Genomic DNA, 24842 nt, shown 5'->3' with positions numbered 1-24842 from the left:
CAGCAGCTTATTGGGGCCAGGTGGACCTCGGCTAGTCACCAGCCGGTAGGCTTTTCTCCATTTCAGTTAGTTTTGCAAGTTGCCTAGGTGACTATTGACCTCATTATCCAGAACAGCAAAGGGACGAGGGGTGAGAAGAGTGGCCGTCTGGGTTTGCAGCATATTGCTGCCTTATAGGAGTTGTGCAGTCATCGGGTGTGTGGAACTCCACCTGGCTGACCGGTGGGAACGCCTCCACAAACTCGCTAAATTCAGTAGCTTTTGCCTTCCAAGATTCATTTGCCCAATGTAGAATGCTTTAAACGAACGAGCATGAAGAGTGCTGGGCCGGAAAGTGAAGATACGGATGGTAGGGGCTCCTCGGAGTAGAGGAGTAGAGTTTTACTATGATAACTAGGAGGCAAATAACAAGGAGCTGAACGTGATGCATAATAAACGAAGCACACACTCACGAAGCTCCATACCAACTACATTCAAATGGTAATCATGATATTTGGAAATACAACTTAATGGGAAATCATTAAGTAATCTCATCCAACTTTCTTTAGTGGGTGGCAGGGCTATGGAGGGGAAACAGCAATGGTTCTGGTACCTCCTTAACTTTCTTCCATTAAATTCACCCAACAAGCCTCCAGAGTAGATATTACTGCTTTGATATTACAAAGGGAAAGACAGGTATGGCATCTCTAAAGAGCACAATGTTCTAGGACTGGGATGACTTGAAATCCACACACACACATTTCTGAGACAATTTTGCCATAAGGTACCTTACACCTTACTGTAAACTTATTTTACAATAAGTCTTGAACATCATTCCACGTTACCATTTGGAAGAGTTTCCTCCATTTGGTTTTGTTCTAGCTGCATAGTATTCTTCTGTAAGGATGAACGTACTCTGATTTAGTTAGCCAGCCTCTTACTGATGTACAATTAAGTCGTTTTTAAATCTTTCACTCTTGAAAATCTTGTTTCTCACACATAAATATATGTATCCAATAAATAGTTGAAGTAGAATTGTTGGAGTTCGAGACCAGCCTGGCCAACATGGTGAAAACCCATCTCTCCTAGAAACACAAAATTGGCCGCACATGATGGGACATGCCTTTAATCTCAGCTGAGGCAGGAGAATCACTTCAGCCTGGGAGGCAGAGGTTGTGGTGAGCCGAAATCTTGCCACTGCACTCCAGCCTGGGGAACACGAGCGAAACCATATCCCCCCCAAAACAATAATAATAAATGTATATCTATCTATCTATCTATATATATAGGTACATATATCCAATAGAATCCTATTCAGCCTTGAAAAAGAAAGAAATCTTATCGTTAGCAACATGAATGAGCCTAGAGGATGTTCTACTGTGTGAAATAAAGCAAAGGCCAGACACAGTGGCTCAGGCCTGTAATCCCAGGACTTTGGGAGGAGAAGGGAGGAGGAAGAGTTGAGCCCAGGAGTTGGAGATCAACCATCTCTACAAAAAATACAAAAATTAGCCAGGTGTGGTGTTGGACGCCTGTAGTCCTAGCTACTCAGGAGGCTGAAGTGGGAGGATCTCTTGACCCCGGGAGGTGGAGGCCGTGGTGAGCCGTGTTTGTGTCACTGTACTCCAGCCTTGGTGACAGACTCCGACACTGTCTGAAAAAATACATCAATACATCATAAAGTTTTAAAAAGCAAACACAGAAATACAAATACTGCACGATCTCCCTTCTATGTGCAATGTAAAAAAGTGGAACTCAGAGTCGTAGAGAGCAGAACGCTGCTTACCCGAGGCAGGGGCCGGGGAGGGATTGGGAGATGTTAGTCTAATGATACAAAATTTCAGATACGAATAGTTCTAGAGATATGTTGAACAGCACGGCAACTACAGTGGGTAACTATGGACTGTATACTTGAAATGTGCTATCAGAGTAGATTTGAAACATGTTCTCATCACCATAAAATCAGTATGTGAGGAAACGAATGTGTTAATTAGCTTGATTTTTGTGTCATTCCACAATGTATACATATACGAAACATCATGTTGTACACCATAAATATATATCATTTTTATTTGTCAATTTAAAATGACAATTTAAATAAATTATAAAAATAAAATGAAATAACGTACACTGCAAAAGACTTTTATCTATTAAATCTCCAGAGAAGAACTCTAAGTTATAGAGGAAAGTAAAATTCCAGGAACGGTGAAATCCATCAGAAATGCCCTTCTTCAGCGCTTTCTGAAATTTGTCTGACACACTGGAAATCCAGTTCTTCACTAAGTCAGTGTTCTGGAAGTGTTAGTGTGTGTGTATATACGTGTGCGTGGGCTCACATACACAAATTAAATGAATGGAAATGTAAGCATCCAGATTATCAGTTTAATTTAGTTATCTATACATACACACACACACACACACTCACACACCGAAAACATTGACAAAATCAGCCATTCCACCAAAACTAGCTGCTTAGTGTCTCATCTCTCATTGAAGATTCCAAATAGAAACGTGGATTTAAAGAGGCATGGCGGTTCATTCTCTCTTGGAGCCCTGTTGGAAGTTGACTGACTGATTCAGACATTGTGTTTGCTCTTGCTTCCCTGGTTCTTTGAATTGGGACGTGAGGGTGTCCATTTTAGATCTTTCCTGCTTTCTCTTGTGGGCATTTAATGCTATGTTTCCCTCTACACACTGCTTTCAATGTATCCCAGAGATTCTGGTATGTTGTGTCTTTGTTCTCATTGGTTTCAAAGAACATCTTTATTCTGTCTTCATTTCGCTATGTACCCAGTAGTCACTCAGGAGCAGATTGCTCCGTTTCCGTGTAGTTGAGCGGTTTTGAGTGAGTTTCTTCATCCTGAGGTCCAGTTTGACTGCCCTGTGGTCTGAGAGACGGTTGGTTGTAATTTCTGTTCTTTTGCATTTGCGGAGGAGTGCTTTCCTTCCAACTATGTGGTCAGTTTTGGAATAAGTGTGATGTGGTGCTGAGAAGAATGTATATTCTGTTGATTTGGGGTGGAGAGTTAATGTAGATGTCTATTCGGTCTGCTTGGTGCAGAGCTAAGTTCAGTTCCTGGATATCCTTTTCAACTTTCTGTCTCGTTGATCTGTTTCATGTTGACGGTGGGGTGTTAAAATCTCCCATTGCTATTGTGTGGGTGTCTAATTATCTTCTGATGACACTTGAAAGATCAAGAAGTAGAAGCGCAAAAAAGTTATGCGTCCAATATGACAAAGCTAGTAAGTGGTGGAATTGGAATGGGAACCCAGATGTCTAACTCCAGAGCCTAAGGGCTTGAGCCACCTCACAGTGGTGCCTCTAGAGAAAACCAGGTAAGCGCGCATTCAAAAGCAAAGGACTTTCAGTTGTTTTTAGCTTTTTTTTTATTTTTAATTTTTAACTTCATACAGACATTTATTCTGCGCCTGCCCCGGGGGCGGGGGAAAAATCGGGTGGGGGAGGGGAGGTTCAGACAGCCCCACAGAAGGGGAAGAGGCCCAAGAACGAAGACGATCAGGAGGCTGGTGGGCCTGGGGGCTGGCCTTGTTGCCAGAGGCCGGGGAAGTCCAGGTGGGCTGGGGGACGCTAGTGGTGGAAGGCCAGAGGTCTGGGAGGGGCAGAGGGATGGGCACAGGCGCCAGGGGTGGCGGCAGGGTCTCCGGGGACTGGGAGTGGCGGCTGGGGCCTCGGGGAGCCCATTGGTGGAAGGACAGAGGTCTGGGAGGGGCAGAGGGATGGGGACAGGGACGACGGCCCGCGGCAGGGACTCCGGGGGACTGGGAGTCCGGGGTCGGGGTTAGTCTTGGCTTTTGGCCCTCTCCTGCCGCCGGCTGCTCCAGTTTCTTTCGCTTTGCGGCGAGGTGGACAGGGCTAGCTCTCGGGATCGATGGCAGTTTGGGAAGAGGCCTGGGGCTCAGGACAGGCCAGGGCGGCGGGAGAGGCGGACCGGTGGCGTGGCTGGATCTGGGCGCGCTGTCGAACCTTCCACATCGCCAGCTGCAGGCAGGCGTTTGCGTCCTCGCTGGAGTTGTGGCCGTCCTGGCTGTCCTGGATGATCTGTCCCAGGTAGTCGGCCGCGAGATTCCTGAGGGAACGCTTGTAGGGGAAACCCAGGTAGTGCGGGAAGAGCACGGCCGTGTCCACCACGGTGCTGTGGATCAGCTTGAGGGCCAGCAGATCGCTCTCCAGGCTGTGCCCGATGAGGATGGTTTGGGCGCTGAAAAAGCTCAGCAGGATGGCTTGGACTTCGGGCAACGTGACGCTCGTCTTGGCGACGTCGGCCTCGGTCACTCCGGAAAACCTGGTGTTGTAGTCCACGATCTCGTTGTCGGGCTTGACGAAGGTGTCGTACACCACTTGCATGTCGGCGTCCACCACGGTGACGCGGGTCAGCTCCAGGCCATGCGTGGTGTAGCACATCTCACAGTCCAAGGCGTAGATTCCTGGATAAGCGTCTGTGGAAAACTCTTTCTTGAAGGTCTTCACGAAGCCATGGAGGCTCTCCTTGCGGCCGTCCCGCACGTGCTGCTTTGCCACCTGGCAGCCCACTGAGCCAGGAGCAGCTGCACAGCAGGTGTACTGGCGAACCCGGCCTGCAGCCACTTGGCTGGAGCGGACCCGCCCCCAGTGATAATAACACAACTGGTCGCGTAGACAGCGGCCCGAGGAGGACACCAGGTAGTCGGTGCCACAACGGCAGCAGACCCTGCAGGAGGAGTCGCCGGGCCCCTTCCCCTGGCCAGTGAAGAGGACGGCGCCTCCGGGCCGCTCGGGGTGCGGGAAGGGGTAGCCGTTCTCCTTGAGCTGGTCCTGGGTGAGCAGGAACTCCTGGAGGCGGCTGTACAGGGCGGCCCTGCTGAGGCCCGGCATGGAGCTGGGGGTCAGGCCCTTCAGTCTCTTGAGGGTGTTCAGGACCACATTCAGGTACATGTTCTTGTTGGGGCTGCAGTCGTAGGCCACCTTCTCCTCGTTCAGCGCCTTCTCCTCGGCCTCCTGCTTGGAGGCGCAGAACTTGAGACACTCTTTGGTGAACAGTTGGAGATAGCCTCGGCGGATGACGGTGGGGACTTGGCAGCGAGACCTTCGGAGGATAATGGGTTTCTTCCAAGTCGGTAAGGATGGACGACGGACGATTCGCTTAGAGCTGAGTGTGGTGGAGGTCTTGCATGCCCTCCCCCGTCTGTTGCGACCAGTCTTCCGTGGCTGTGTGCCGACCCTGGAGCCATTGGAGCGTTGGCTGCTGCCGGCCACCCGGGTTCTCTTGGCATCGGTGCGACCTGCGACCAAGCAGGGGCTGGGAAAGTGGGCGATCCTCTTCCTCTCCCTGGGGGCTGAGATGCGGACTCCACAGGGCCTCTCTGTCAGCCTTGGGGCGGCTGGCAAGCAGCAGGCCGACCCCCTCTGCGCGGGGAAGTACCAGGCCTCCGTCGCCATCTTGGGCCACGCTGGGGGCACCGCCGGACCCCTATTCTGGGGCTCCGCCCGGATGTCCACGAGTGCTGAGGCCTGGTTGTGCATCTGGGGCCCGCAGAGCCCGAACCTCTGGGCAGGCTGATGAGAGGGCAGTGGGAATTCTGGAGCCTCGAGGGCCGCCTCCTCGGCCACCTTCTTGGCTTCTGGGTATGCAGGAGGGAACCAGCAGGGAGCTGTGGCTCGCAACATCTTGCTGCCTTCGGGAACACCGACCTGGCTCTGCTCCACTCCCAAATGGCGGCTTGCCTCGTGGGGCGCCTCCTCGGCCACCTTCTTAGCTTCTGGGTATGCAGGTGGGAACCAGCAGGGAGCTGTGGCTCGCAACATCTTGCTGCCTTCGGGAGCACCGGCCTGGCTCTGCTCCTCTCCCAACTGGCGGCTTGCCTCGAGGGCCGCCTCCTCGGCCACCTTCTTGGCTTCTGGGCATGCAGGTGGGAACCAGCAGGGAGCTGTGGCTCGCAACATCTTGCTGCCTTCGGGAACACCGACCTGGCTCTGCTCCTCTCCCAAATGGCGGCTTGCCTCGTGGGCCGCCTCCTCGGCCACCTTCTTAGCTTCTGGGTATGCAGGTGGGAACCAGCAGGGAGCTGTGGCTCGCAACATCTTGCTGCCTTCGGGAGCACCAGCCTGGCTCTGCTCCTCTCCCAACTGGCGGCTTCAATGAGTGGCGCGGCCGCCTGCCTCACCTTTATACAGGCACAGGGCAGAGTGGGTGGGACTTCCCCTTCATTGGATTGGTGCTTCAGTCTAGTCACACTGAACCTCATCTTCCACGAGACTTCAGCTTGGGAATTCCTCAGGGTGTCCGCCCATGGAATCAACTGGAATTCCCGGTTGCCAACCTTGGAGCTAGGTTCCTTTTCTTAAGTTAATTGACTGTCCCTGCACAGCAGTCCTATAATAGCGAGTGGAATTGGGCTACCTAGGATTAAATTAAGGTTCAGGGAGGTTGGTCAGCTTGCTGGGCCCACACAGCAACCCATGGAGCCAGGACTGGGCCAGCAGTCTGCTGCATGCTGGAGGGCATGCCTCTCTCTGGGGTTGCCTTTCCCTGCTCTGTGCACTCCTCCACTGTGGGCAAACTGAAGACAGGAAGTGGACCGCATCCACTTCTCTCCCAGGATTTGGGCAATATTCAGTACAGGGGGTCTTCCGAAAGTTCATAGAAAATGTACATGGTGAGAAATCTATGCATGGATTTCAATTCGTTTTCACTAAAATAAACATGTACTAACTTCTTACAACCTTTCTGAACTGGATCTCATTGGAGGCACTAAGAAGGATGAGACATCCACTGAAAAGGCCTCCTATCAGTGCAACTTGAATTCCGCTAAAATTGCAGCAAGAGCAAACATCCAATTGACGGTGAAGCTTGGGTGGAAGAATGAAGAAATCATTGATGTTTGAAGAAAAGCTTCTAAGGACACTAGCCCAAAGAAATCAACTCTTTACGGAGGTATGGCTTGTTTCAAGAAGAGATGAGAAGATGTGGAAGATGAATCCTGCAGTGGCTGTGAAAACCATTGTGCCCAGATCAGCTGCAGTGACGACGAGAGCTATCAGTGGAAATTTTCAACCGGAGGGATCACGATCCTGGGGCACCTGTTTGACAAATTGTAACCGGAATTTGGAACATGGCTTCGCCAATATGATCCTGAAGACAAAGCGTCATCAAAGCGATGGCTACCAAGAGATGGCAGTGGTCCAGTCAAAGGAAAAGGAGGGCAGACCAAAGGCAACATCATGGCATCAGTGTTATGGGACGCTCAAGGCATTTTGCATGTTGACTTTCTGAAGAGCCAAACATCTGCTTATTAGGAGAGTGTTTTGCGAAACTTAGACAAAGCTTTGGTAGAAACATGCTGGGAAAGTCTCACTCGAGTCCTTTTTGACCACATCAATGCTCTGCTCATTCCTCTCATCAAACAAGGGCCATTTTGTCAGTTTCAATGGGCAATCCTTAGGAATTCACCTTCCAGGCTGGTTTCGTTCCTTCCAACTTCTTTTTGTTTCCTCATGAGAGAAAGTCTCCTTGCCTTGCTTGGAAAGATGAGAGAAAGTCTCGTTGCCTTGCTTGGAAAGATGAGAGATGAGATCCTCCTCTTGTCTCCCAGGACAGAATGGTCAGACTTGAGTTTCCTTTCTCCTCACTCTTGTCTTCCTTGAGGGAGCTGCTGTGCCAGACAGAACTGCTCCCGTGTCTAGACACTGGTAGACTCGTTGAAGATCCGCACAGGCAATCCTCCGTGGGGTCAAAGTGGAAGGACTTATTTCTTTAGGGCTCAGTAGTCCGCATCCTGACGCGCACCTTCAGCAGGCCAGGGTGGGGAAAAGGAGGGTGAAAGGGGGTGGCTCAGAGCCCGCTTCTTCAGCTTGGGGGTATCCTGGGAGGAACCGTTGTCCAGTGAGCAGCTCTTCGTCTCCACCAAATTCCCTAGGGGGAAATTTCTGGCAGCCCTTCTTGTTCAGCAGCTTATTGGGGCCAGGTGGACCTCGGCTAGTCACCAGCCAGTAGGCTTTTCTCCATTTCAGTTAGTTTTGCAAGTTGCCTAGGTGACTATTGACCTCATTATCCAGAACAGCAAAGGGACGAGGGGTGAGAAGAGTGGCCGTCTGGGTTTGCAGCATATTGCTGCCTTATAGGAGTTGTGCAGTCATCGGGTGTGTGGAACTCCACCTGGCTGATTGGTGGGAACGCCTCCACAAACTCGCTAAATTCAGTAGCTTTTGCCTTCCAAGATTCATTTGCCCAATGTAGAATGCTTTAAACGAACGAGCATGAAGAGTGCTGGGCCGGAAAGTGACGATACGGATGGTAGGGGCTCCTCGGAGTAGAGGAGTAGAGTTTTACTATGATAACTAGGAGGCAAATAACAAGGAGCTGAACGTGATGCATAATAAACGAAGCACACACTCACGAAGCTCCATACCAACTACATTCAAATGGTAATCATGATATTTGGAAATACAACTTAATGGGAAATCGTTAAGTAATCTCATCCAACTTTCTTTAGTGGGTGGCAGGGCTATGGAGGGGAAACAGCAATGGTTCTGGTACCTCCTTAACTTTCTTCCATTAAATTCACCCAACAAGCCTCCAGAGAAGATATTACTGCTTTGATATTACAAAGGGAAAGACAGGTATGGCATCTCTAAAGAGCACAATGTTCTAGGACTGGGATGACTTGAAATCCACACACACACATTTCTGAGACAATTTTGCCATAAGGTACCTTACACCTTACTGTAAACTTATTTTACAATAAGTCTTGAACATCATTCCAAGTTACCATTTGGAAGAGTTTCCTCCATTTGGTTTTGTTCTAGCTGCATAGTATTCTTCTGTAAGGATGAACGTACTCTGATTTAGTTAGCCAGCCTCTTACTGATGTACAATTAAGTCGTTTTTAAATCTTTCACTCTTGAAAATCTTGTTTCTCACACATAAATATTTGTATCCAATAAATAGTTGAAGTAGAATTGTTGGAGTTCGAGACCAGCCTGGCCAACATGGTGAAAACCCATCTCTCCTAGAAACACAAAATTGGCCGCACATGATGGGACATGCCTTTAATCTCAGCTGAGGCAGGAGAATCACTTCAGCCTGGGAGGCAGAGGTTGTGGTGAGCCGAAATCATGCCACTGCACTCCAGCCTGGGGAACACGAGCGAAACCATATCCCCCCCAAACAACAATAATAAATGTATATCTATCTATCTATCTATAAATATAGGTACATATATCCAATAGAATCCTATTCAGCCTTGAAAAAGAAAGAAATCTTATCGTTAGCAACATGAATGAGCCTAGAGGATGCTCTACTGTGTGAAATAAAGCAAAGGCCAGACACAGTGGCTCAGGCCTGTAATCCCAGGACTTTGGGAGGAGAAGGGAGGAGGAAGAGTTGAGCCCAGGAGTTGGAGATCAACCATCTCTACAAAAAATACAAAAATTAGCCAGGTGTGGTGTTGGACGCCTGTAGTCCTAGCTACTCAGGAGGCTGAAGTGGGAGGATCTCTTGACCCCGGGAGGTGGAGGCCGTGGTGAGCCGTGTTTGTGTCACTGTACTCCAGCCTTGGTGACAGACTCCGACACTGTCTGAAAAAATACATCAATACATCATAAAGTTTTAAAAAGCAAACACAGAAATACAAATACTGCACGATCTCACTTCTATGTGCAATGTAAAAAAGTGGAACTCAGAGTCGTAGAGAGCAGAACGCTGCTTACCCGAGGCAGGGGCCGGGGAGGGATTGGGAGATGTTAGTCTAATGATACAAAATTTCAGATACGAATAGTTCTAGAGATATGTTGAACAGCACGGCAACTACAGTGGGTAACTATGGACTGTATACTTGAAATGTGCTATCAGAGTAGATTTGAAACATGTTCTCATCACCATAAAATCAGTATGTGAGGAAACGAATGTGTTAATTAGCTTGATTTTTGTGTCATTCCACAATGTATGCATATGTGAAACTTCATGTTGTACACCATAAATATATATCATTTTTATTTGTCAATTTAAAATGACAATTTAAATAAATTATAAAAATAAAATGAAATAACGTACACTGCAAAAGACTTTTATCTATTAAATCTCCAGAGAAGAACTCTAAGTTATAGAGGAAAGTAAAATTCCAGGAACGGTGAAATCCATCAGAAATGCCCTTCTTCAGCGCTTTCTGAAATTTGTCTGACACACTGGAAATCCAGTTCTTCACTAAGTCAGTGTTCTGGAAGTGTTAGTGTGTGTGTATATACGTGTGCGTGGGCTCACATACACAAATTAAATGAATGGAAATGTAAGCATCCAGATTATCAGTTTAATTTAGTTATCTATACATACACACACACACACACACTCACACACCGAAAACATTGACAAAATCAGCCATTCCACCAAAACTAGCTGCTTAGTGTCTCATCTCTCATTGAAGATTCCAAATAGAAACGTGGATTTAAAGAGGCATGGCGGTTCATTCTCTCTTGGAGCCCTGTTGGAAGTTGACTGACTGATTCAGACATTGTGTTTGCTCTTGCTTCCCTGGTTCTTTGAATTGGGACGTGAGGGTGTCCATTTTAGATCTTTCCTGCTTTCTCTTGTGGGCATTTAATGCTATGTTTCCCTCTACACACTGCTTTCAATGTATCCCAGAGATTCTGGTATGTTGTGTCTTTGTTCTCATTGGTTTCAAAGAACATCTTTATTCTGTCTTCATTTCGCTATGTACCCAGTAGTCACTCAGGAGCAGATTGCTCCGTTTCCGTGTAGTTGAGCGGTTTTGAGTGAGTTTCTTCATCCTGAGGTCCAGTTTGACTGCCCTGTGGTCTGAGAGACGGTTGGTTGTAATTTCTGTTCTTTTGCATTTGCGGAGGAGTGCTTTCCTTCCAACTATGTGGTCAGTTTTGGAATAAGTGTGATGTGGTGCTGAGAAGAATGTATATTCTGTTGATTTGGGGTGGAGAGTTAATGTAGATGTCTATTCGGTCTGCTTGGTGCAGAGCTAAGTTCAGTTCCTGGATATCCTTTTCAACTTTCTGTCTCGTTGATCTGTTTCATGTTGACGGTGGGGTGTTAAAATCTCCCATTGCTATTGTGTGGGTGTCTAATTATCTTCTGATGACACTTGAAAGATCAAGAAGTAGAAGCGCAAAAAAGTTATGCGTCCAATATGACAAAGCTAGTAAGTGGTGGAATTGGAATGGGAACCCAGATGTCTAACTCCAGAGCCTAAGGGCTTGAGCCACCTCACAGTGGTGCCTCTAGAGAAAACCAGGTAAGCGCGCATTCAAAAGCAAAGGACTTTCAGTTGTTTTTAGCTTTTTTTTTATTTTTAATTTTTAACTTCATACAGACATTTATTCTGCGCCTGCCCCGGGGGCGGGGGAAAAATCGGGTGGGGGAGGGGAGGTTCAGACAGCCCCACAGAAGGGGAAGAGGCCCAAGAACGAAGACGATCAGGAGGCTGGTGGGCCTGGGGGCTGGCCTTGTTGCCAGAGGCCGGGGAAGTCCAGGTGGGCTGGGGGAGGCTAGTGGTGGAAGGCCAGAGGTCTGGGAGGGGCAGAGGGATGGGCACAGGCGCCAGGGGTGGCGGCAGGGTCTCCGGGGACTGGGAGTGGCGGCTGGGGCCTCGGGGAGCCCATTGGTGGAAGGACAGAGGTCTGGGAGGGGCAGAGGGATGGGGACAGGGACGACGGCCCGCGGCAGGGACTCCGGGGGACTGGGAGTCCGGGGTCGGGGTTAGTCTTGGCTTTTGGCCCTCTCCTGCCGCCGGCTGCTCCAGTTTCTTTCGCTTTGCGGCGAGGTGGACAGGGCTAGCTCTCGGGATCGATGGCAGTTTGGGAAGAGGCCTGGGGCTCAGGACAGGCCAGGGCGGCGGGAGAGGCGGACCGGTGGCGTGGCTGGATCTGGGCACGCTGTCGAACCTTCCACATCGCCAGCTGCAGGCAGGCGTTTGCGTCCTCGCTGGAGTTGTGGCCGTCCTGGCTGTCCTGGATGATCTGTCCCAGGTAGTCGGCCGCGAGATTCCTGAGGGAACGCTTGTAGGGGAAACCCAGGTAGTGCGGGAAGAGCACGGCCGTGTCCACCACGGTGCTGTGGATCAGCTTGAGGGCCAGCAGATCGCTCTCCAGGCTGTGCCCGATGAGGATGGTTTGGGCGCTGAAAAAGCTCAGCAGGATGGCTTGGACTTCGGGCAACGTGACGCTCGTCTTGGCGACGTCGGCCTCGGTCACTCCGGAAAACCTGGTGTTGTAGTCCACGATCTCGTTGTCGGGCTTGACGAAGGTGTCGTACACCACTTGCATGTCGGCGTCCACCACGGTGACGCGGGTCAGCTCCAGGCCATGCGTGGTGTAGCACATCTCACAGTCCAAGGCGTAGATTCCTGGATAAGCGTCTGTGGAAAACTCTTTCTTGAAGGTCTTCACGAAGCCATGGAGGCTCTCCTTGCGGCCGTCCCGCACGTGCTGCTTTGCCACCTGGCAGCCCACTGAGCCAGGAGCAGCTGCACAGCAGGTGTACTGGCGAACCCGGCCTGCAGCCACTTGGCTGGAGCGGACCCGCCCCCAGTGATAATAACACAACTGGTCGCGTAGACAGCGGCCCGAGGAGGACACCAGGTAGTCGGTGCCACAACGGCAGCAGACCCTGCAGGAGGAGTCGCCGGGCCCCTTCCCCTGGCCAGTGAAGAGGACGGCGCCTCCGGGCCGCTCGGGGTGCGGGAAGGGGTAGCCGTTCTCCTTGAGCTGGTCCTGGGTGAGCAGGAACTCCTGGAGGCGGCTGTACAGGGCGGCCCTGCTGAGGCCCGGCATGGAGCTGGGGGTCAGGCCCTTCAGTCTCTTGAGGGTGTTCAGGACCACATTCAGGTACATGTTCTTGTTGGGGCTGCAGTCGTAGGCCACCTTCTCCTCGTTCAGCGCCTTCTCCTCGGCCTCCTGCTTGGAGGCGCAGAACTTGAGACACTCTTTGGTGAACAGTTGGAGATAGCCTCGGCGGATGACGGTGGGGACTTGGCAGCGAGACCTTCGGAGGATAATGGGTTTCTTCCAAGTCGGTAAGGATGGACGACGGACGATTCGCTTAGAGCTGAGTGTGGTGGAGGTCTTGCATGCCCTCCCCCGTCTGTTGCGACCAGTCTTCCGTGGCTGTGTGCCGACCCTGGAGCCATTGGAGCGTTGGCTGCTGCCGGCCACCCGGGTTCTCTTGGCGTCGGTGCGACCTGCGACCGAGCAGGGGCTGGGAAAGTGTTCGATCCTCTTCCTCTCCCTGGGGGCTGAGATGCGGACTCCACAGGGCCTCTCTGTCAGCCTTGGGGCGGCTGGCAAGCAGCAGGCCGACCCCCTCTGCGCGGGGAAGTACCACGCCTCCGTCGCCATCTTGGGCCACGCTGGGGGCACCGCCGGACCCCTATTCTGGGGCTCCGCCCGGATGTCCACGAGTGCTGAGGCCTGGTTGTGCATCTGGGGCCCGCAGAGCCCGAAGCTCTGGGCAGGCTGATGAGAGGGCAGTGGGAATTCTGGAGCCTCGAGGGCCGCCTCCTCGGCCACCTTCTTGGCTTCTGGGTATGCAGGAGGGAACCAGCAGGGAGCTGTGGCTCGCAACATCTTGCTGCCTTCGGGAACACCGACCTGGCTCTGCTCCACTCCCAAATGGCGGCTTGCCTCGTGGGGCGCCTCCTCGGCCACCTTCTTAGCTTCTGGGTATGCAGGTGGGAACCAGCAGGGAGCTGTGGCTCGCAACATCTTGCTGCCTTCGGGAGCACCGGCCTGGCTCTGCTCCTCTCCCAACTGGCGGCTTGCCTCGAGGGCCGCCTCCTCGGCCACCTTCTTGGCTTCTGGGCATGCAGGTGGGAACCAGCAGGGAGCTGTGGCTCGCAACATCTTGCTGCCTTCGGGAACACCGACCTGGCTCTGCTCCTCTCCCAAATGGCGGCTTGCCTCGTGGGCCTCCTCCTCGGCCACCTTCTTAGCTTCTGGGTATGCAGGTGGGAACCAGCAGGGAGCTGTGGCTCGCAACATCTTGCTGCCTTCGGGAGCACCAGCCTGGCTCTGCTCCTCTCCCAACTGGCGGCTTCAATGAGTGGCGCGGCCGCCCCGCCTCACCTTTATACAGGCACAGGGCAGAGTGGGTGGGACTTCCCCTTCATTGGATTGGTGCTTCAGTCTAGTCACACTGAACCTCATCTTCCACGAGACTTCAGCTTGGGAATTCCTCAGGGTGTCCGCCCATGGAATCAACTGGAATTCCCGGTTGCCAACCTTGGAGCTAGGTTCCTTTTCTTAAGTTAATTGACTGTCCCTGCACAGCAGTCCTATAATAGCGAGTGGAATTGGGCTACCTAGGATTAAATTAAGGTTCAGGGAGGTTGGTCAGCTTGCTGGGCCCACACAGCAACCCATGGAGCCAGGACTGGGCCAGCAGTCTGCTGCATGCTGGAGGGCATGCCTCTCTCTGGGGTTGCCTTTCCCTGCTCTGTGCACTCCTCCACTGTGGGCAAACTGAAGACAGGAAGTGGACCGCATCCACTTCTCTCCCAGGATTTGGGCAATATTCAGTACAGGGGGTCTTCCGAAAGTTCATAGAAAATGTACATGGTGAGAAATCTATGCATGGATTTCAATTCGTTTTCACTAAAATAAACATGTACTAACTTCTTACAACCTTTCTGAACTGGATCTCATTGGAGGCACTAAGAAGGATGAGACATCCACTGAAAAGGCCTCCTATCAGTGCAACTTGAATTCCGCTAAAATTGCAGCAAGAGCAAACATCCAATTGACGGTGAAGCTTGGGTGGAAGAATGAAGAAATCATTGATGTTTGAAGAAAAGCTTCTAAGGACACTAGCCCAAAGAAATCAACTCTTTACGGAGGTATGGCTTGTTTCAAGAAGAGATGAGAAGATGTGGAAGATGAATCCTGCAGTGGCTGTGAAAACCATTGTGCCCAGATCAGCTGCAGTGACGACGAGAGCTATCAGTGGAAATTTTCAACAGGAGGGATCACGATCCTGGGGCACCTGTTTGACAAATTGTAACCGGAATTTGGAACATGGCTTCGCCAATATGATCCTGAAGACAAAGCGTCATCAAAGCGATGGCTACCAAGAGATGGCAGTGGTCCAGTCAAAGGAAAAGGAGGGCAGACCAAAGGCAACATCATGGCATCAGTGTTATGGGACGCTCAAGGCATTTTGCATGTTGACTTTCTGAAGAGCCAAACATCTGCTTATTAGGAGAGTGTTTTGCGAAACTTAGACAAAGCTTTGGTAGAAACATGCTGGGAAAGTCTCACTCGAGTCCTTTTTGACCACATCAATGCTCTGCTCATTCCTCTCATCAAACAAGGGCCATTTTGTCAGTTTCAATGGGCAATCCTTAGGAATTCACCTTCCAGGCTGGTTTCGTTCCTTCCAACTTCTTTTAGTTTCCTCATGAGAGAAAGTCTCCTTGCCTTGCTTGGAAAGATGAGAGAAAGTCTCGTTGCCTTGCTTGGAAAGATGAGAGATGAGATCCTCCTCTTGTCTCCCAGGACAGAATGGTCAGACTTGAGTTTCCTTTCTCCTCACTCTTGTCTTCCTTGAGGGAGCTGCTGTGCCAGACAGAACTGCTCCCGTGTCTAGACACTGGTAGACTCGTTGAAGATCCGCACAGGCAATCCTCCGTGGGGTCAAAGTGGAAGGACTTATTTCTTTAGGGCTCAGTAGTCCGCATCCTGACGCGCACCTTCAGCAGGCCAGGGTGGGGAAAAGGAGGGTGAAAGGGGGTGGCTCAGAGCCCGCTTCTTCAGCTTGGGGGTATCCTGGGAGGAACCGTTGTCCAGTGAGCAGCTCTTCGTCTCCACCAAATTCCCTAGGGGGAAATTTCTGGCAGCCCTTCTTGTTCAGCAGCTTATTGGGGCCAGGTGGACCTCGGCTAGTCACCAGCCAGTAGGCTTTTCTCCATTTCAGTTAGTTTTGCAAGTTGCCTAGGTGACTATTGACCTCATTATCCAGAACAGCAAAGGGACGAGGGGTGAGAAGAGTGGCCGTCTGGGTTTGCAGCATATTGCTGCCTTATAGGAGTTGTGCAGTCATCGGGTGTGTGGAACTCCACCTGGCTGATCGGTGGGAACGCCTCCACAAACTCGCTAAATTCAGTAGCTTTTGCCTTCCAAGATTCATTTGCCCAATGTAGAATGCTTTAAACGAACGAGCATGAAGAGTGCTGGGCCGGAAAGTGACGATACGGATGGTAGGGGCTCCTCGGAGTAGAGGAGTAGAGTTTTACTATGATAACTAGGAGGCAAATAACAAGGAGCTGAACGTGATGCATAATAAACGAAGCACACACTCACGAAGCTCCATACCAACTACATTCAAATGGTAATCATGATATTTGGAAATACAACTTAATGGGAAATCATTAAGTAATCTCATCCAACTTTCTTTAGTGGGTGGCAGGGCTATGGAGGGGAAACAGCAATGGTTCTGGTACCTCCTTAACTTTCTTCCATTAAATTCACCCAACAAGCCTCCAGAGAAGATATTACTGCTTTGATATTACAAAGGGAAAGACAGGTATGGCATCTCTAAAGAGCACAATGTTCTAGGACTGGGATGACTTGAAATCCACACACACACATTTCTGAGACAATTTTGCCATAAGGTACCTTACACCTTACTGTAAACTTATTTTCCAATAAGTCTTGAACATCATTCCAAGTTACCATTTGGAAGAGTTTCCTCCATTTGGTTTTGTTCTAGCTGCATAGTATTCTTCTGTAAGGATGAACGTACTCTGATTTAGTTAGCCAGCCTCTTACTGATGTACAATTAAGTCGTTTTTAAATCTTTCACTCTTGAAAATCTTGTTTCTCACACATAAATATTTGTATCCAATAAATAGTTGAAGTAGAATTGTTGGAGTTCGAGACCAGCCTGGCCAACATGGTGAAAACCCATCTCTCCTAGAAACACAAAATTGGCCGCACATGATGGGACATGCCTTTAATCTCAGCTGAGGCAGGAGAATCACTTCAGCCTGGGAGGCAGAGGTTGTGGTGAGCCGAAATCTTGCCACTGCACTCCAGCCTGGGGAACACGAGCGAAACCATATCCCCCCCAAAACAATAATAATAAATGTATATCTATCTATCTATCTATATATATAGGTACATATATCCAATAGAATCCTATTCAGCCTTGAAAAAGAAAGAAATCTTATCGTTAGCAACATGAATGAGCCTAGAGGATGTTCTACTGTGTGAAATAAAGCAAAGGCCAGACACAGTGGCTCAGGCCTGTAATCCCAGGACTTTGGGAGGAGAAGGGAGGAGGAAGAGTTGAGCCCAGGAGTTGGAGATCAACCATCTCTACAAAAAATACAAAAATTAGCCAGGTGTGGTGTTGGACGCCTGTAGTCCTAGCTACTCAGGAGGCTGAAGTGGGAGGATCTCTTGACCCCGGGAGGTGGAGGCCGTGGTGAGCCGTGTTTGTGTCACTGTACTCCAGCCTTGGTGACAGACTCCGACACTGTCTGAAAAAATACATCAATACATCATAAAGTTTTAAAAAGCAAACACAGAAATACAAATACTGCACGATCTCACTTCTATGTGCAATGTAAAAAAGTGGAACTCAGAGTCGTAGAGAGCAGAACGCTGCTTACCCGAGGCAGGGGCCGGGGAGGGATTGGGAGATGTTAGTCTAATGATACAAAATTTCAGATACGAATAGTTCTAGAGATATGTTGAACAGCACGGCAACTACAGTGGGTAACTATGGACTGTATACTTGAAATGTGCTATCAGAGTAGATTTGAAACATGTTCTCATCACCATAAAATCAGTATGTGAGGAAACGAATGTGTTAATTAGCTTGATTTTTGTGTCATTCCACAATGTATGCATATGTGAAACTTCATGTTGTACACCATAAATATATATCATTTTTATTTGTCAATTTAAAATGACAATTTAAATAAATTATAAAAATAAAATGAAATAACGTACACTGCAAAAGACTTTTATCTATTAAATCTCCAGAGAAGAACTCTAAGTTATAGAGGAAAGTAAAATTCCAGGAACGGTGAAATCCATCAGAAATGCCCTTCTTCAGCGCTTTCTGAAATTTGTCTGACACACTGGAAATCCAGTTCTTCACTAAGTCAGTGTTCTGGAAGTGTTAGTGTGTGTGTATATACGTGTGCGTGGGCTCACATACACAAATTAAATGAATGGAAATGTAAGCATCCAGATTATCAGTTTAATTTAGTTATCTATACATACACACACACACACACACTCACACACCGAAAACATTGACAAAATCAGCCATTCCACCAAAACTAGCTGCTTAGTGTCTCATCTCTCATTGAAGATTCCAAATAGAAACGTGGATTTAAAGAGGCATGGCGGTTCATTCTCTCTTGGAGCCCTGTTGGAAGTTGACTGACTGATTCAGACATTGTGTTTGCTCTTGCTTCCCTGGTTCTTTGAATTGGGACGTGAGGGTGTCCATTTTAGATCTTTCCTGCTTTCTCTTGTGGGCATTTAATGCTATGTTTCCCTCTACACACTGCTTTCAATGTATCCCAGAGATTCTGGTATGTTGTGTCTTTGTTCTCATTGGTTTCAAAGAACATCTTTATTCTGTCTTCATTTCGCTATGTACCCAGTAGTCACTCAGGAGCAGATTGCTCCGTTTCCGTGTAGTTGAGCGGTTTTGAGTGAGTTTCTTCATCCTGAGGTCCAGTTTGACTGCCCTGTGGTCTGAGAGACGGTTGGTTGTAATTTCTGTTCTTTTGCATTTGCGGAGGAGTGCTTTCCTTCCAACTATGTGGTCAGTTTTGGAATAAGTGTGATGTGGTGCTGAGAAGAATGTATATTCTGTTGATTTGGGGTGGAGAGTTAATGTAGATGTCTATTCGGTCTGCTTGGTGCAGAGCTAAGTTCAGTTCCTGGATATCCTTTTCAACTTTCTGTCTCGTTGATCTGTTTCATGTTGACGGTGGGGTGTTAAAATCTCCCATTGCTATTGTGTGGGTGTCTAATTATCTTCTGATGACACTTGAAAGATCAAGAAGTAGAAGCGCAAAAAAGTTATGCGTCCAATATGACAAAGCTAGTAAGTGGTGGAATTGGAATGGGAACCCAGATGTCTAACTCCAGAGCCTAAGGGCTTGAGCCACCTCACAGTGGTGCCTCTAGAGAAAACCAGGTAAGCGCGCATTCAAAAGCAAAGGACTTTCAGTTGTTTTTAGCTTTTTTTTTATTTTTAATTTTTAACTTCATACAGACATTTATTCTGCGCCTGCCCCGGGGGCGGGGGAAAAATCGGGTGGGGGAGGGGAGGTTCAGACAGCCCCACAGAAGGGGAAGAGGCCCAAGAACGAAGACGATCAGGAGGCTGGTGGGCCTGGGGGCTGGCCTTGTTGCCAGAGGCCGGGGAAGTCCAGGTGGGCTGGGGGACGCTAGTGGTGGAAGGCCAGAGGTCTGGGAGGGGCAGAGGGATGGGCACAGGCGCCAGGGGTGGCGGCAGGGTCTCCGGGGACTGGGAGTGGCGGCTGGGGCCTCGGGGAGCCCATTGGTGGAAGGACAGAGGTCTGGGAGGGGCAGAGGGATGGGGACAGGGACGACGGCCCGCGGCAGGGACTCCGGGGGACTGGGAGTCCGGGGTCGGGGTTAGTCTTGGCTTTTGGCCCTCTCCTGCCGCCGGCTGCTCCAGTTTCTTTCGCTTTGCGGCGAGGTGGACAGGGCTAGCTCTCGGGATCGATGGCAGTTTGGGAAGAGGCCTGGGGCTCAGGACAGGCCAGGGCGGCGGGAGAGGCGGACCGGTGGCGTGGCTGGATCTGGGCGCGCTGTCGAACCTTCCACATCGCCAGCTGCAGGCAGGCGTTTGCGTCCTCGCTGGAGTTGTGGCCGTCCTGGCTGTCCTGGATGATCTGTCCCAGGTAGTCGGCCGCGAGATTCCTGAGGGAACGCTTGTAGGGGAAACCCAGGTAGTGCGGGAAGAGCACGGCCGTGTCCACCACGGTGCTGTGGATCAGCTTGAGGGCCAGCAGATCGCTCTCCAGGCTGTGCCCGATGAGGATGGTTTGGGCGCTGAAAAAGCTCAGCAGGATGGCTTGGACTTCGGGCAACGTGACGCTCGTCTTGGCGACGTCGGCCTCGGTCACTCCGGAAAACCTGGTGTTGTAGTCCACGATCTCGTTGTCGGGCTTGACGAAGGTGTCGTACACCACTTGCATGTCGGCGTCCACCACGGTGACGCGGGTCAGCTCCAGGCCATGCGTGGTGTAGCACATCTCACAGTCCAAGGCGTAGATTCCTGGATAAGCGTCTGTGGAAAACTCTTTCTTGAAGGTCTTCACGAAGCCATGGAGGCTCTCCTTGCGGCCGTCCCGCACGTGCTGCTTTGCCACCTGGCAGCCCACTGAGCCAGGAGCAGCTGCACAGCAGGTGTACTGGCGAACCCGGCCTGCAGCCACTTGGCTGGAGCGGACCCGCCCCCAGTGATAATAACACAACTGGTCGCGTAGACAGCGGCCCGAGGAGGACACCAGGTAGTCGGTGCCACAACGGCAGCAGACCCTGCAGGAGGAGTCGCCGGGCCCCTTCCCCTGGCCAGTGAAGAGGACGGCGCCTCCGGGCCGCTCGGGGTGCGGGAAGGGGTAGCCGTTCTCCTTGAGCTGGTCCTGGGTGAGCAGGAACTCCTGGAGGCGGCTGTACAGGGCGGCCCTGCTGAGGCCCGGCATGGAGCTGGGGGTCAGGCCCTTCAGTCTCTTGAGGGTGTTCAGGACCACATTCAGGTACATGTTCTTGTTGGGGCTGCAGTCGTAGGCCACCTTCTCCTCGTTCAGCGCCTTCTCCTCGGCCTCCTGCTTGGAGGCGCAGAACTTGAGACACTCTTTGGTGAACAGTTGGAGATAGCCTCGGCGGATGACGGTGGGGACTTGGCAGCGAGACCTTCGGAGGATAATGGGTTTCTTCCAAGTCGGTAAGGATGGACGACGGACGATTCGCTTAGAGCTGAGTGTGGTGGAGGTCTTGCATGCCCTCCCCCGTCTGTTGCGACCAGTCTTCCGTGGCTGTGTGCCGACCCTGGAGCCATTGGAGCGTTGGCTGCTGCCGGCCACCCGGGTTCTCTTGGCATCGGTGCGACCTGCGACCAAGCAGGGGCTGGGAAAGTGGGCGATCCTCTTCCTCTCCCTGGGGGCTGAGATGCGGACTCCACAGGGCCTCTCTGTCAGCCTTGGGGCGGCTGGCAAGCAGCAGGCCGACCCCCTCTGCGCGGGGAAGTACCAGGCCTCCGTCGCCATCTTGGGCCACGCTGGGGGCACCGCCGGACCCCTATTCTGGGGCTCCGCCCGGATGTCCACGAGTGCTGAGGCCTGGTTGTGCATCTGGGGCCCGCAGAGCCCGAACCTCTGGGCAGGCTGATGAGAGGGCAGTGGGAATTCTGGAGCCTCGAGGGCCGCCTCCTCGGCCACCTTCTTGGCTTCTGGGTATGCAGGAGGGAACCAGCAGGGAGCTGTGGCTCGCAACATCTTGCTGCCTTCGGGAACACCGACCTGGCTCTGCTCCACTCCCAAATGGCGGCTTGCCTCGTGGGGCGCCTCCTCGGCCACCTTCTTAGCTTCTGGGTATGCAGGTGGGAACCAGCAGGGAGCTGTGGCTCGCAACATCTTGCTGCCTTCGGGAGCACCGGCCTGGCTCTGCTCCTCTCCCAACTGGCGGCTTGCCTCGAGGGCCGCCTCCTCGGCCACCTTCTTGGCTTCTGGGCATGCAGGTGGGAACCAGCAGGGAGCTGTGGCTCGCAACATCTTGCTGCCTTCGGGAACACCGACCTGGCTCTGCTCCTCTCCCAAATGGCGGCTTGCCTCGTGGGCCGCCTCCTCGGCCACCTTCTTAGCTTCTGGGTATGCAGGTGGGAACCAGCAGGGAGCTGTGGCTCGCAACATCTTGCTGCCTTCGGGAGCACCAGCCTGGCTCTGCTCCTCTCCCAACTGGCGGCTTCAATGAGTGGCGCGGCCGCCTGCCTCACCTTTATACAGGCACAGGGCAGAGTGGGTGGGACTTCCCCTTCATTGGATTGGTGCTTCAGTCTAGTCACACTGAACCTCATCTTCCACGAGACTTCAGCTTGGGAATTCCTCAGGGTGTCCGCCCATGGAATCAACTGGAATTCCCGGTTGCCAACCTTGGAGCTAGGTTCCTTTTCTTAAGTTAATTGACTGTCCCTGCACAGCAGTCCTATAATAGCGAGTGGAATTGGGCTACCTAGGATTAAATTAAGGTTCAGGGAGGTTGGTCAGCTTGCTGGGCCCACACAGCAACCCATGGAGCCAGGACTGGGCCAGCAGTCTGCTGCATGCTGGAGGGCATGCCTCTCTCTGGGGTTGCCTTTCCCTGCTCTGTGCACTCCTCCACTGTGGGCAAACTGAAGACAGGAAGTGGACCGCATCCACTTCTCTCCCAGGATTTGGGCAATATTCAGTACAGGGGGTCTTCCGAAAGTTCATAGAAAATGTACATGGTGAGAAATCTATGCATGGATTTCAATTCGTTTTCACTAAAATAAACATGTACTAACTTCTTACAACCTTTCTGAACTGGATCTCATTGGAGGCACTAAGAAGGATGAGACATCCACTGAAAAGGCCTCCTATCAGTGCAACTTGAATTCCGCTAAAATTGCAGCAAGAGCAAACATCCAATTGACGGTGAAGCTTGGGTGGAAGAATGAAGAAATCATTGATGTTTGAAGAAAAGCTTCTAAGGACACTAGCCCAAAGAAATCAACTCTTTACGGAGGTATGGCTTGTTTCAAGAAGAGATGAGAAGATGTGGAAGATGAATCCTGCAGTGGCTGTGAAAACCATTGTGCCCAGATCAGCTGCAGTGACGACGAGAGCTATCAGTGGAAATTTTCAACCGGAGGGATCACGATCCTGGGGCACCTGTTTGACAAATTGTAACCGGAATTTGGAACATGGCTTCGCCAATATGATCCTGAAGACAAAGCGTCATCAAAGCGATGGCTACCAAGAGATGGCAGTGGTCCAGTCAAAGGAAAAGGAGGGCAGACCAAAGGCAACATCATGGCATCAGTGTTATGGGACGCTCAAGGCATTTTGCATGTTGACTTTCTGAAGAGCCAAACATCTGCTTATTAGGAGAGTGTTTTGCGAAACTTAGACAAAGCTTTGGTAGAAACATGCTGGGAAAGTCTCACTCGAGTCCTTTTTGACCACATCAATGCTCTGCTCATTCCTCTCATCAAACAAGGGCCATTTTGTCAGTTTCAATGGGCAATCCTTAGGAATTCACCTTCCAGGCTGGTTTCGTTCCTTCCAACTTCTTTTTGTTTCCTCATGAGAGAAAGTCTCCTTGCCTTGCTTGGAAAGATGAGAGAAAGTCTCGTTGCCTTGCTTGGAAAGATGAGAGATGAGATCCTCCTCTTGTCTCCCAGGACAGAATGGTCAGACTTGAGTTTCCTTTCTCCTCACTCTTGTCTTCCTTGAGGGAGCTGCTGTGCCAGACAGAACTGCTCCCGTGTCTAGACACTGGTAGACTCGTTGAAGATCCGCACAGGCAATCCTCCGTGGGGTCAAAGTGGAAGGACTTATTTCTTTAGGGCTCAGTAGTCCGCATCCTGACGCGCACCTTCAGCAGGCCAGGGTGGGGAAAAGGAGGGTGAAAGGGGGTGGCTCAGAGCCCGCTTCTTCAGCTTGGGGGTATCCTGGGAGGAACCGTTGTCCAGTGAGCAGCTCTTCGTCTCCACCAAATTCCCTAGGGGGAAATTTCTGGCAGCCCTTCTTGTTCAGCAGCTTATTGGGGCCAGGTGGACCTCGGCTAGTCACCAGCCAGTAGGCTTTTCTCCATTTCAGTTAGTTTTGCAAGTTGCCTAGGTGACTATTGACCTCATTATCCAGAACAGCAAAGGGACGAGGGGTGAGAAGAGTGGCCGTCTGGGTTTGCAGCATATTGCTGCCTTATAGGAGTTGTGCAGTCATCGGGTGTGTGGAACTCCACCTGGCTGATCGGTGGGAACGCCTCCACAAACTCGCTAAATTCAGTAGCTTTTGCCTTCCAAGATTCATTTGCCCAATGTAGAATGCTTTAAACGAACGAGCATGAAGAGTGCTGGGCCGGAAAGTGACGATACGGATGGTAGGGGCTCCTCGGAGTAGAGGAGTAGAGTTTTACTATGATAACTAGGAGGCAAATAACAAGGAGCTGAACGTGATGCATAATAAACGAAGCACACACTCACGAAGCTCCATACCAACTACATTCAAATGGTAATCATGATATTTGGAAATACAACTTAATGGGAAATCGTTAAGTAATCTCATCCAACTTTCTTTAGTGGGTGGCAGGGCTATGGAGGGGAAACAGCAATGGTTCTGGTACCTCCTTAACTTTCTTCCATTAAATTCACCCAACAAGCCTCCAGAGAAGATATTACTGCTTTGATATTACAAAGGGAAAGACAGGTATGGCATCTCTAAAGAGCACAATGTTCTAGGACTGGGATGACTTGAAATCCACACACACACATTTCTGAGACAATTTTGCCATAAGGTACCTTACACCTTACTGTAAACTTATTTTCCAATAAGTCTTGAACATCATTCCAAGTTACCATTTGGAAGAGTTTCCTCCATTTGGTTTTGTTCTAGCTGCATAGTATTCTTCTGTAAGGATGAACGTACTCTGATTTAGTTAGCCAGCCTCTTACTGATGTACAATTAAGTCGTTTTTAAATCTTTCACTCTTGAAAATCTTGTTTCTCACACATAAATATTTGTATCCAATAAATAGTTGAAGTAGAATTGTTGGAGTTCGAGACCAGCCTGGCCAACATGGTGAAAACCCATCTCTCCTAGAAACACAAAAT

Source organism: Pongo abelii, chromosome 7 (assembly GCF_028885655.2).
Source record: "Pongo abelii isolate AG06213 chromosome 7, NHGRI_mPonAbe1-v2.0_pri, whole genome shotgun sequence".
Taxonomy (NCBI): domain Eukaryota; kingdom Metazoa; phylum Chordata; class Mammalia; order Primates; family Hominidae; genus Pongo; species Pongo abelii.
The sequence above is the reverse complement of the archived record's forward strand: the minus strand, read 5'-3'. Positions refer to the sequence as shown.